The sequence below is a fragment of the Silurus meridionalis genome, chromosome 4 (assembly GCF_014805685.1).
Source record: "Silurus meridionalis isolate SWU-2019-XX chromosome 4, ASM1480568v1, whole genome shotgun sequence".
Classification (NCBI taxonomy): Eukaryota; Metazoa; Chordata; class Actinopteri; order Siluriformes; family Siluridae; genus Silurus; species Silurus meridionalis.
In genome coordinates, this window is record NC_060887.1 from 40,568,009 (window position 1) to 40,580,254 (window position 12,246).

The 12,246-nt window shown below is 31.6% G+C and overlaps 1 protein-coding gene and 1 long non-coding RNA gene across 3 annotated transcripts in view; both read left to right on the top strand.

Moving 5' to 3' along the window:
* Positions 1 to 12,246, top strand: part of LOC124385132 (NLR family CARD domain-containing protein 3-like) — a 987,530-nt gene that overhangs the window by 322,401 nt on the left and 652,883 nt on the right. The window lies entirely within an intron of this gene.
* LOC124385178 lies at positions 906 to 3,569 on the top strand. The gene is made up of 4 exons (XR_006925696.1): positions 906 to 2,283; positions 2,459 to 2,519; positions 2,594 to 2,685; positions 3,270 to 3,569. It is a non-coding gene; the product is annotated as an uncharacterized LOC124385178 (long non-coding RNA).

The following is a 12,246-nucleotide window of genomic DNA, read 5'->3' on the forward strand; positions in this document are numbered from 1 at the left end:
CAAACACATCAAGTATTTGGCGTCTAAAAGCAGGTCTTATAAATAATTCATCTCTTATTATTTATAGACCCTCAGAGTTTTTCATACAATTTACAGATTTCATTTTGAACCCATCTTCTACTCTACACAAAACATTTACTGTCAGTCACTTTATTCTTCATTTAGATCATCAAAAAGACTCCTGAATACATCATTTAAGAAGGAGGAGGTTTATGGATGTGGTGAAGGAAGACATGCAGGTAGATGGTGTAATAGAGGCAGATGTAGAGGACAGAGGGGGGATGGAGATGGATGAGCAGAAGAAGAAAAAAACAAACTTTCACTTTTTACAAACTTTCACTTTACAAACTTTCACTTTACAAACTTTCACTTTATGCACTTTTTTCTTTACACACCTTTAATTCTGAACTTTCACTTTACAAACGTATACTTTACTAACTTTGAATTTACGAACTTTTAATTTACGAACTTTTAATTTACGATCATTTACTTTACAAACTTTCACTTTACAAACTTTTACTTTACAAACTTTCACTTTACAAACTTTCACTTTATGCACTTTTTTCTTTACACACTTTTAATTTACGAACTTTCACTTTACAAACGTATACTTTACTAACTTTGAATTCTGAACTTTTAATTCTGAACTTTTAATTTACGATCATTTACTTTACAAACTTTCACTTTACAAACTTTTACTTTACAAACTTTCACTTTACAAACTTTCACTTTATGCACTTTTTCTTTACACACTTTTAATTTACGAACTTTCACTTTACAAACGTATACTTTACTAACTTTGAATTTACGAACTTTTAATTTACGAACTTTTAATTCTGATCATTTACTTTACAAACTTTCACTTTACAAACTTTTACTTTACAAACTTTCACTTTACAAACTTTCACTTTATGCACTTTTACTTTACACACTTATAATTTAGGAACTTTCACTTTACAAACTTATACTTTACAAACATTGAATTTACGAACTTTAAATTTACGAACATTTACTTTACAAGCTTTCACTTTACGAACTACTTTAGGAACTTTCACTTTAAGAACTTTTACTTTACGAACTTTTACTTTACAAACTTTCGCGAATACGAACAGGTGAAATTTGAAAAGTTTTTATAATTAATTTTGTTTTATTACTGAATATAAAATATATTTTATATAGAGTATTTCTCTTAGTTTTAGTATGTGGTTGTTTATTTGATACACTGTAAAATCAAATAGTATACTTCACTAGAAAAATTCTATTATGTTTACTTAAATCTGACTAAAATATTGAGTTTACTAAAAATAGTTAATTATTAGTAAAATTTTAAAATAAATATTTGAGATTACTAATAAAAATTAAGTAATATTACTCGAAATGTTTGAGACATTTTATTGGGCATGCACAATGAAGCACAACTCCCCTCCCCCACACTTTGCTGAAGCTCGTGGACTGAAGACGGTTTGAGCATCTACCGATTAAGGTAATTAATTAAGGCATATTTTTGTTTCCTTGTTTATTAGTTATAATCATGATGTTCACTTGAATTAATATTACTTTGCAGAACATGTTAGAACCTTTTAAACTTATCTTTAAATAAACATCTTTTGGACCGTTTGTAGCTTTGAACACCTCGTGTTGGAAACCAACATCTAAAATGTTATTTTGCACTTTAGATCTGTAAAATCGGATTGCCGGTTAATTATATAAAAATGCTTTATTTTTGTTAATTTGATTACTCGGTCGTTACAACGCGGGGGGGGATTCGCGAGATCTTGGAAGGAGGGAAGGAGGGAATGAAGGGAAAAAAACGGGATATTGAAGGCAAAAAAATCAGGAAGAAAAAAACGGGACATGGGGGACAAAAAAACTGTCTTATACTGAGGGCGCAAGTTTTGACTGAATACACCGTCAAACTGTAACCACCGCGCGATAATACTAAAGTAACGTCTGAATGTCGCCAGCGCGTGCATCTTTTAAAAGACAGCGTTGAAGTGTATCTTACTGAATATTACAGATTAAAGCTGCATGTTTTAGTTTTAAAGAAGTAGTTCACCAAACATTTTTCATATGACTTCCATGATGATTAGATTTTTTCAATAGTTAATACCAATAATATTGTTCATTGTTAAAGTTGTGGATTAATTCATTTTATTGGTAATATTTAATGCTAAATGAGCATGTGAACTTCATTGCAAGTTACTTTGCCTTTACCTTAAGTAATTCATTTATTTTTTTCTTTTTAGGTTTCCTGTTGATTGCCTTCTGCCATGCAGTGGAATTGTAAGTTTTGCTTCTTTACATCTGAAAAGAGGGCACAACTTCTTAAGCTCACATAAACAATACTTGAATTGTTTCAATACCATGCCTTCACTTAGATTGCCCATGTACTTTTAAGATCTGAGATCTGAGTTCTATGAAGCATTGGACAAACACTCTACACGTTTGAAATTTTCAGGAAAAAAGAAGAAAACCAAGGAAGAATGCTTGATGAATTTCTGCATCAAGTTGATTTAAAGGTGAACCTTTTATGTAGTTGTCTTTATTGTATAGTCTGAGTATGATCGTTAACCTCATTCTCTGTTTTTCATAGTCATCTGATGTAACTTGTGTGCGCACCGAAGTACTTCATGGCCTTCCAATCCTCCTGGGGGATTATTCTGTGGAATTTTCACGACATTCTTTGTAAGTAATGTTTGTGTTTACTTCTTTGTTATTTGTGCTAATGCTAAATTGTGTATTATGGTCCATTCGAATATAGATCAGATGAAGAGTACACAGAAGTTATTTGTCTCGTGACCTAGACTCTCAGCGATCACTGTCAATGTCCAGAAATGTAGGGAAGACATTACTAAAATAGTCTTTGTGATCATAGTCATTCAAATGTAATTTGATGAAGTGACAATAATACTAACAGTGGAGGCGAACACAGAAGAGGATGAATTGTTAAATAAAGTTTGTTTTTTTTGCAAGCAAAGTATTCCTGTAACTTCAAGATTACATTTGAACAACTATGATCACATGGCCTGTTTTAGCAATGTCTTTACTATCTTTCTGAGTGTTGAAAGGGGAAATGATGATGTCCAAAACTGGGCAGGGAAGCTCAAGATATCATAATTGATATCTTGTGTAAAACAATATGCCAGAATTTACATTTTACAATCAACTTTCCCTTTAAAAGATGATCACACTTTCTTATGCTTTGTGCTTACACAGGACACTGTTCCAAGATATGGAGAAATTACCACTTGTTACTTTTCTCTGTTTAGGATTCAGATGTGAATGTAGACCTGAGTGCAGTTGATGTTGGCCTGCTCACAGTTTTACCAGAAGACATGCCTGCCCAAACTCCACATCACTCAGTGTCGACTCATTAAAGGCAATCATTCTTGAGGGAAAAATTGTGGTGGGTGATGTCCCAAACTTGCCATATGCTGTGTTTTTCTGCATGTTGCCTATTTCGAAAAAAAGCTGTTTTTGCAGTTATTTGATGTCAAGTGGCAGTTATTGATTAGTCAAGGTCCCCATGCTGTTTAGATAGAAGTATATATTTATACTATATATATTTAGTATTTCTACTTCATTGTTCTTAAAAATCTGTGTTGTTTAATTGTTTATAAAAAAAAATTCAGAGTTTTAGATTTGTGTTGAGTGTCTTGTCTTTTCTGTTAGCAGTACTTAAAAAAAGCGTTCACTTTACCTTAAAAAACTTTGGAAACTGATTGCACATAGTTTTTTATGTTGTCATTACTTAAAATGGAATATTAACCTAATATAGTAGGCTTACTTAATTTCTTTCTGTAATATTAATAAGTATTATATATTAAATATTAATAAACATTTTGAAGTATATTAACTTAAAATTACTTATTATACACACTTGATATTTATTAATAAATTTACTCAAATAATAAATTCAGCTTACTTGCAGCTAATTATTAACCTAACTTAGTTTTTTGCCTTAAGTTTGCTTTGAAAAAATAAGGCAATCGGTTTCCAAAGTTTTTTTAAGTAAACTGAACTAATTCGAATTTACAGTGTAGTATTTCTAGCTCTTATGTCATTAGGAGATTTGTGTAGTCAATAACTAACACAGTAACAACCTACACACAAACTCATGCTATGGTGAAAGTCTGTGTTTTATTAATAACCTGTAAATAACACTATCATTATAACAGATCATCAGTAACACTTTGATTCCATCAGCTTGTGTTGTAGATTCTTTACCCACATGTTTCTTCAGACTCCTCCCATAACTCAGAATTAAAGAGAGAATACATGAAAAAATAAATCATTATTAATAAAAAGTACTGTACATGCAGTATTAAATAAATCACAAACTACTGTTATCCACTAAAATAATTTCTATTTCAAAATATTCATCCTGTGGGTTAATTAATACATTCAATAGTAGATGAATAAAATACTTGTAATTTGCTGGTTTAATGACTGGATTTCATCATTAATATTTCATTATATTAAACATTTCTTTATTTAATATCACATAAGAATTCCTCCAAATGAAAAGAACTGCAACATCTCATCATTTAGATGTGATAAATAACTCGAATCTACTAACAGATACAATATTTATGCAAAAATAAATTACTGGAGGGTTTATAGAATGATCATCTGTATCTGAAGTTCATCTGGAGAGAGCTTCACTTGCGCATGCGCACTTTCGGCCGGCGGTCGGTACTGCAGAAGAACGCCACCGTATTTGATTTATGTAAGGTGATTTGTGGAAATGTGAGAATATTACTATTTCTGTTTATTTTTAACATTTATTTTAAGTTCGAATGCATAAGTGCATTATTTAATTGAAACATAGCGCGTGCATTTTCTGGACCAACAGCAGACTTTTGTTCAGCGTCCACACTATTAAACTGATCCACAGAGGACTAACAGTATTTAATCAGCTACTAAAATGTGCAAATAAATCACAGGAACAATTTATTCTTATTGTTAATTGGATAAACGAGATGAATAAAGCGACGTTCCCTCAGAAAGTGTGGAGTGACAGTAACGCTCAGAGCCATGAAGTGACACAGCGCCATCTTGTGGAAATATACACCGTTTTGATTAAGTTTTAACACGAGTCTCTTCTGTCATCACTTCACACAAATAAAGTGTGTATGTGCTCCTCAGAAGAAATCAGCTAGTAGGCAGCAGTGCAGACTCACATGTGCGAGGGGTCTGCGCGAGTGGGCGGGGCTTGTGTGGGTGGGCGGGGCCAGAGCGATATCTAACGGTTTTATTGTGACGTCACAGGATCCGCTCCTCTGCTATAAATTCACCCTCAAAGGTGAGAATGAGTGTATTCCAACCTTTGATAAGATGGGAGAAGTTGACCAGAGATAAAGGATGAGAAGGTGGTGCAGGTACTCAATGAAGTGATGAACAACCACCTGGAGAAGGACAAAAAGAAATTCTAACTCCAGCGGGAACAAGGATGGCAGGTAGATAACATTTGAGGCTGATAAAACCAGCCTAGAGCTCTGTATTGTGGAACAGGTAAGTCACATGTACGGTCAGATCAAGTCACTTTCAAGCAGACAGTGTGCACACAAACAGAAGCATTGAGAAAGGAGAAGATCACAGGTCTGAAAAATTAAAAGAATAAATTAATAGGCGCATTCCAGGCTTATGGTGCAAGCTTGGTTTGCCAGGTTTGGTAAGAGAGAAGTAAAATGGAGAAACAGCGAGCAGAATGTGAGTGTGGACCAGATCTCAGAAAATAAATGCAGGGAACAATGTGAAGAACTGCTGCTTATTAAAGAGGGAAAAAAGCTGGAGGAAATATGTAAAGAAGTAACTGTGTGTATATACAGTATGTATGTCTATCTCTGATTGTGTATGTATGTAGACCTTTTAGTGTGTATGTATGTATACCTTTTAGTGTGTATGTTTATCTTTTAGTGTGTATGTTTATCTTTTAGTGTGTATGTATGTATACCTTTTAGTGTGTATGTATGTATACCTTTTAGTGTGTATGTATGTATACCTTTTAGTGTGTATGTATGTATACCTTTTAGTGTGTATGAATGTATACCTTTTAGTGTGTATGTAGACCTTTTAGTGTGTATGTATACCTTTTAGTGTGTATGTATGTATACCTTTTAGTGTGTATGTATGTATACCTTTTAGTGTGTATGTATACCTTTTAGTGTGTATGTATGTATACCTTTTAGTGTGTATGTATGTATACCTTTTAGTGTGTATGTATACCTTTTAGTGTGTATGTATACCTTTTAGTGTGTATGTATACCTTTTAGTGTATGTATGTATACCTTTTAGTGTGTATGTATACCTTTTAGTGTGTATGTATGTATACCTTTTAGTGTGTATGTATGTATACCTTTTAGTGTGTATGTATGTAGACCTTTTAGTGTGTATGTATGACCTTTTAGTGTGTATGTATGTAGACCTTTTAGTGTGTATGTATGTATACCTTTTAGTGTGTATGTATGTATACCTTTTAGTGTGTATGTAGACCTTTTAGTGTGTATGTATGTATACCTTTTAGTGTGTGTATGTATACCTTTTAGTGTGTATGTATGTATACCTTTTAGTGTGTGTATGTATACCTTTTAGTGTGTATGTATGTATACCTTTTAGTGTGTATGTATGTATACCTTTTAGTGTGTATGTATGTATACCTTTTAGTGTGTATGTATACCTTTTAGTGTGTATGTATGTATACCTTTTAGTGTGTGTATGTATACCTTTAGTGTGTATGTATGTATACCTTTTAGTGTGTATGTATGTATACCTTTTAGTGTGTATGTATGTATACCTTTTAGTGTGTATGTATGTATACCTTTTAGTGTGTATGTATGTATACCTTTAGTGTGTATGTATGTATACCTTTTAGTGTGTATGTATGTACCTTTTAGTGTGTATGTATGTATACCTTTTAGTGTGTATATGTATACCTTTTAGTGTGTATGTATGTATACCTTTTAGTGTGTATGTATGTATACCTTTTAGTGTGTATGTATGTAGACCTTTTAGTGTGTATGTATGTATACCTTTTAGTGTGTATGTATGTAGACCTTTTAGTGTGTATGTATGTATACCTTTTAGTGTGTATGTATGTATACCTTTTAGTGTGTGTATGTATGTATACCTTTTAGTGTGTATGTATGTAGACCTTTTAGTGTGTATGTATGTATACCTTTTAGTGTGTATGTATGTATACCTTTTAGTGTGTATGTATGTATACCTTTTAGTGTGTATGTATGTATACCTTTTAGTGTGTATGTATACCTTTTAGTGTGTATGTATGTATACCTTTAGTGTGTATGTATACCTTTTAGTGTGTATGTATGTATACCTTTTAGTGTGTATGTATGTATACCTTTTAGTGTGTATGTATGTATACCTTTTAGTGTGTATGTAGACCTTTTAGTGTGTATGTATGTATACCTTTTAGTGTGTATGTATACCTTTTAGTGTGTATGTATGTATACCTTTTAGTGTGTATGTATACCTTTTAGTGTGTATGTATGTATACCTTTTAGTGTGTATGTATGTAGACCTTTTAGTGTGTATGTAGACCTTTTAGTGTGTATGTATGTAGACCTTTTAGTGTGTATGTATGTATACCTTTTAGTGTGTATGTATGTATACCTTTTAGTGTGTATATATGTATACCTTTTAGTGTGTATGTATGTAGACCTTTTAGTGTGTATGTATGTATACCTTTAGTGTGTATGTATGTATACCTTTTAGTGTGTATGTATGTAGACCTTTTAGTGTGTGTATGTATGTATACCTTTTAGTGTGTATGTATGTATACCTTTAGTGTGTATGTAGACCTTTTAGTGTGTATGAATGTATACCTTTTAGTGTGTATGTATACCTTTTAGTGTGTATGTATATACCTTTTAGTGTGTATGTATACCTTTTAGTGTGTGTATGTATACCTTTTAGTGTGTATGTATGTATACCTTTTAGTGTGTATGTATGTAGACCTTTTAGTGTGTATGTATACCTTTTAGTGTGTATGTATGTATACCTTTTAGTGTGTATGTAGACCTTTTAGTGTGTATGTATGTAGACCTTTTAGTGTGTATGTATGTATACCTTTTAGTGTGTATATATATGTATACCTTTTAGTGTGTATATGTATGTATACCTTTTAGTGTGTGTATACCTTTTAGTGTGTATGTAGACCTTTTAGTGTGTATATGTATGTATACCTTTTAGTGTGTATGTATGTATACCTTTTAGTGTGTATGAATGTATACCTTTGAGTGTGTATGTATGTATATACCTTTTAGTGTGTATGTATACCTTTTAGTGTGTATGTAGACCTTTTAGTGTGTATGTATACCTTTTAGTGTGTATGTATGTATACCTTTTAGTGTATGTATGTATACCTTTTAGTGTGTATGTATGTATACCTTTAGTGTGTATGTATGTATACCTTTTAGTGTGTATGTAGACCTTTTAGTGTGTATGTATACCTTTTAGTGTGTATGTATGTGTATACCTTTTAGTGTGTATGTATGTAGACCTTTTAGTGTGTATGTATATACCTTTTAGTGTGTATGTATGTAGACCTTTGAGTGTGTATGTATGTATACCTTTTAGTGTGTATGTATGTAGACCTTTTAGTGTGTATGTATGTATACCTTTTAGTGTGTATGTATATACCTTTTAGTGTGTATGTATGTACCTTTTAGTGTGTATGTATGTAGACCTTTTAGTGTGTATGTATGTATACCTTTTAGTGTGTATGTAGACCTTTTAGTGTGTATGTATACCTTTAGTGTGTGTGTATGTAGACCTTTTAGTGTGTATGTATGTATACCTTTTAGTGTGTATGTATGTATACCTTTTAGTGTGTATGTATGTAGACCTTTTAGTGTGTATGTATGTATACCTTTTAGTGTGTGTATGTATAGACCTTTTAGTGTGTATGTATACCTTTAGTGTGTGTATGTATACCTTTTAGTGTGTATGTATGTAGACCTTTTAGTGTGTATGTATGTAGACCTTTTAGTGTGTATATACCTTTAGTGTATGTATGTATGTATGTATACCTTTAGTGTGTATGTATGTAGACCTTTTAGTGTGTATGTATACCTTTTAGTGTGTATGTGTATACCTTTTAGTGTGTATGTAGACCTTTTAGTGTGTATGTATGTATACCTTTTAGTGTGTATGTATGTATACCTTTAGTGTGTATGTATGTAGACCTTTTAGTGTGTATGTATGTATACCTTTTAGTGTGTATGTATATACCTTTTAGTGTGTATGTATACCTTTTAGTGTGTATGTATGTATACCTTTTAGTGTGTATGTATGTATATTTTAGTGTGTATGTATACCTTTTAGTGTGTGTGTATGTATACCTTTTAGTGTGTATGTATGTGTATACCTTTTAGTGTGTATGTATGTATACCTTTAGTGTATGTATATATACCTTTTAGTGTGTATGTATACCTTTGAGTGTGTATGTATGTATACCTTTTAGTGTGTATGTATACCTTTTAGTGTGTATGTATGTATACCTTTTAGTGTGTATGTATGTATACCTTTTAGTGTGTATGTATGTATACCTTTTAGTGTGTATGTAGACCTTTTAGTGTGTATGTATGTAGACCTTTTAGTGTGTATGTATACCTTTAAGTGTGTATGTATGTATACCTTTTAGTGTGTATGTATGTAGACCTTTTAGTGTGTATGTATACCTTTTAGTGTGTATGTATGTATACCTTTTAGTGTGTGTGTATACCTTTTAGTGTGTATGTAGACCTTTTAGTGTGTATGTATGTATACCTTTTAGTGTGTGTATGTATACCTTTTAGTGTGTATGTATGTAGACCTTTTAGTGTGTATGTAGACCTTTTAGTGTGTATGTATACCTTTTAGTGTGTATGTATACCTTTTAGTGTGTATGTATGTATACCTTTTAGTGTGTATGTATACCTTTTAGTGTGTATGTATGTATACCTTTTAGTGTGTATGTATGTAGACCTTTTAGTGTGTATGTATGTATACCTTTTAGTGTGTATGTATGTATACCTTTTAGTGTGTATGTATACCTTTTAGTGTGTATGTATGTATACCTTTTAGTGTGTATGTATACCTTTTAGTGTGTATGTATGTATACCTTTAGTGTATGTATGTATGTATGTATGTATACCTTTTAGTGTGTATGTATGTATACCTTTTAGTGTGTATGTATGTATACCTTTTAGTGTGTATGTATACCTTTTAGTGTGTATGTATGTATACCTTTTAGTGTGTATGTATACCTTTAGTGTGTATGAATGTATACCTTTTAGTGTGTATACCTTTTAGTGTGTATGTATACCTTTTAGTGTGTATGTATGTATAGCTTTTAGTGTGTATGTATGTATACCTTTTAGTGTGTATGTATGTATACCTTTAGTGTGTATGTATACCTTTAGTGTGTATGTATGTATACCTTTTAGTGTGTATGTATGTATGTATGTATGTATACCTTTTAGTGTATGTATGTATACCTTTTAGTGTGTATGTAGACCTTTTAGTGTGTATGTAGACCTTTTAGTGTGTATGTATACCTTTTAGTGTGTATGTATGTATACCTTTTAGTGTGTATGTATGTAGACCTTTTAGTGTGTATGTATGTAGACCTTTTAGTGTGTATATATGTATACCTTTTAGTGTGTATGTATATACCTTTTAGTGTGTATGTATGTAGACCTTTTAGTGTGTATGTATGTAGACCTTTTAGTGTGTATGTATACCTTTTAGTGTGTATGTATGTAGACCTTTTAGTGTGTATGTATGTATACCTTTTAGTGTGTATGTATACCTTTTAGTGTGTATATGTATACCTTTTAGTGTGTATGTATAGACCTTTTAGTGTGTATGTATGTATACCTTTTAGTGTGTATATGTATACCTTTTAGTGTGTATGTAGACCTTTTAGTGTGTATGTATGTATACCTTTTAGTGTGTATGTATGTACCTTTTAGTGTGTATGTATACCTTTTAGTGTGTATGTATGTATACCTTTTAGTGTGTGTATGTATACCTTTTAGTGTGTGTATGTATACCTTTAGTGTGTATGTATGTATACCTTTTAGTGTGTATGTATATACCTTTTAGTGTGTATGTATGTATACCTTTTAGTGTGTATGTATGTATACCTTTAGTGTGTATGTATGTATACCTTTTAGTGTGTATGTATGTAGACCTTTTAGTGTGTATATATACCTTTAGTGTGTATGTATGTATACCTTTTAGTGTGTATGTATACCTTTTAGTGTGTATGAATGTATACCTTTTAGTGTGTATGTATGTAGACCTTTTAGTGTGTATGTATGTATACCTTTGAGTGTGTATGTATGTATACCTTTTAGTGTGTATGTATGTAGACCTTTTAGTGTGTATGTATGTATACCTTTTAGTGTGTATGTATGTATACCTTTTAGTGTGTATGTATGTAGACCTTTTAGTGTGTATGTATGTATACCTTTTAGTGTGTATGTATACCTTTTAGTGTGTATGTATGTATACCTTTTAGTGTATGTATGTATACCTTTTAGTGTGTATGTATACCTTTTAGTGTGTATGTATGTATACCTTTTAGTGTGTATGTAGACCTTTTAGTGTGTATGTATACCTTTTAGTGTGTATGTATGTATACCTTTTAGTGTGTATGTATGTATACCTTTTAGTGTGTATGTATAGACCTTTTAGTGTGTATGTATGTATACCTTTTAGTGTGTATGTATGTATACCTTTTAGTGTGTATGTATACCTTTAGTGTGTGTATGTATGTATACCTTTAGTGTGTATATGTATGTATACCTTTTAGTGTGTATGTAGACCTTTTAGTGTGTATGTATGTATACCTTTTAGTGTGTATGTATGTACCTTTTAGTGTGTATGTATGTATACCTTTAGTGTGTATGTATGTGTATACCTTTAGTGTATGTATACCTTTTAGTGTGTATGTATGTAGACCTTTTAGTGTGTATGTATGTAGACCTTTTAGTGTGTATGTATGTATACCTTTTAGTGTGTATGTATACCTTTTAGTGTGTATGTATGTATACCTTTTAGTGTGTATGTATGTATACCTTTTAGTGTGTATGTATGTATACCTTTTAGTGTGTATGTATACCTTTAGTGTGTATGTGTATACCTTTTAGTGTGTATGTATATACCTTTTAGTGTGTATGTATGTATACCTTTTAGTGTGTATGTATGTATGTACCTTTTAGTGTGTATGTATGTATA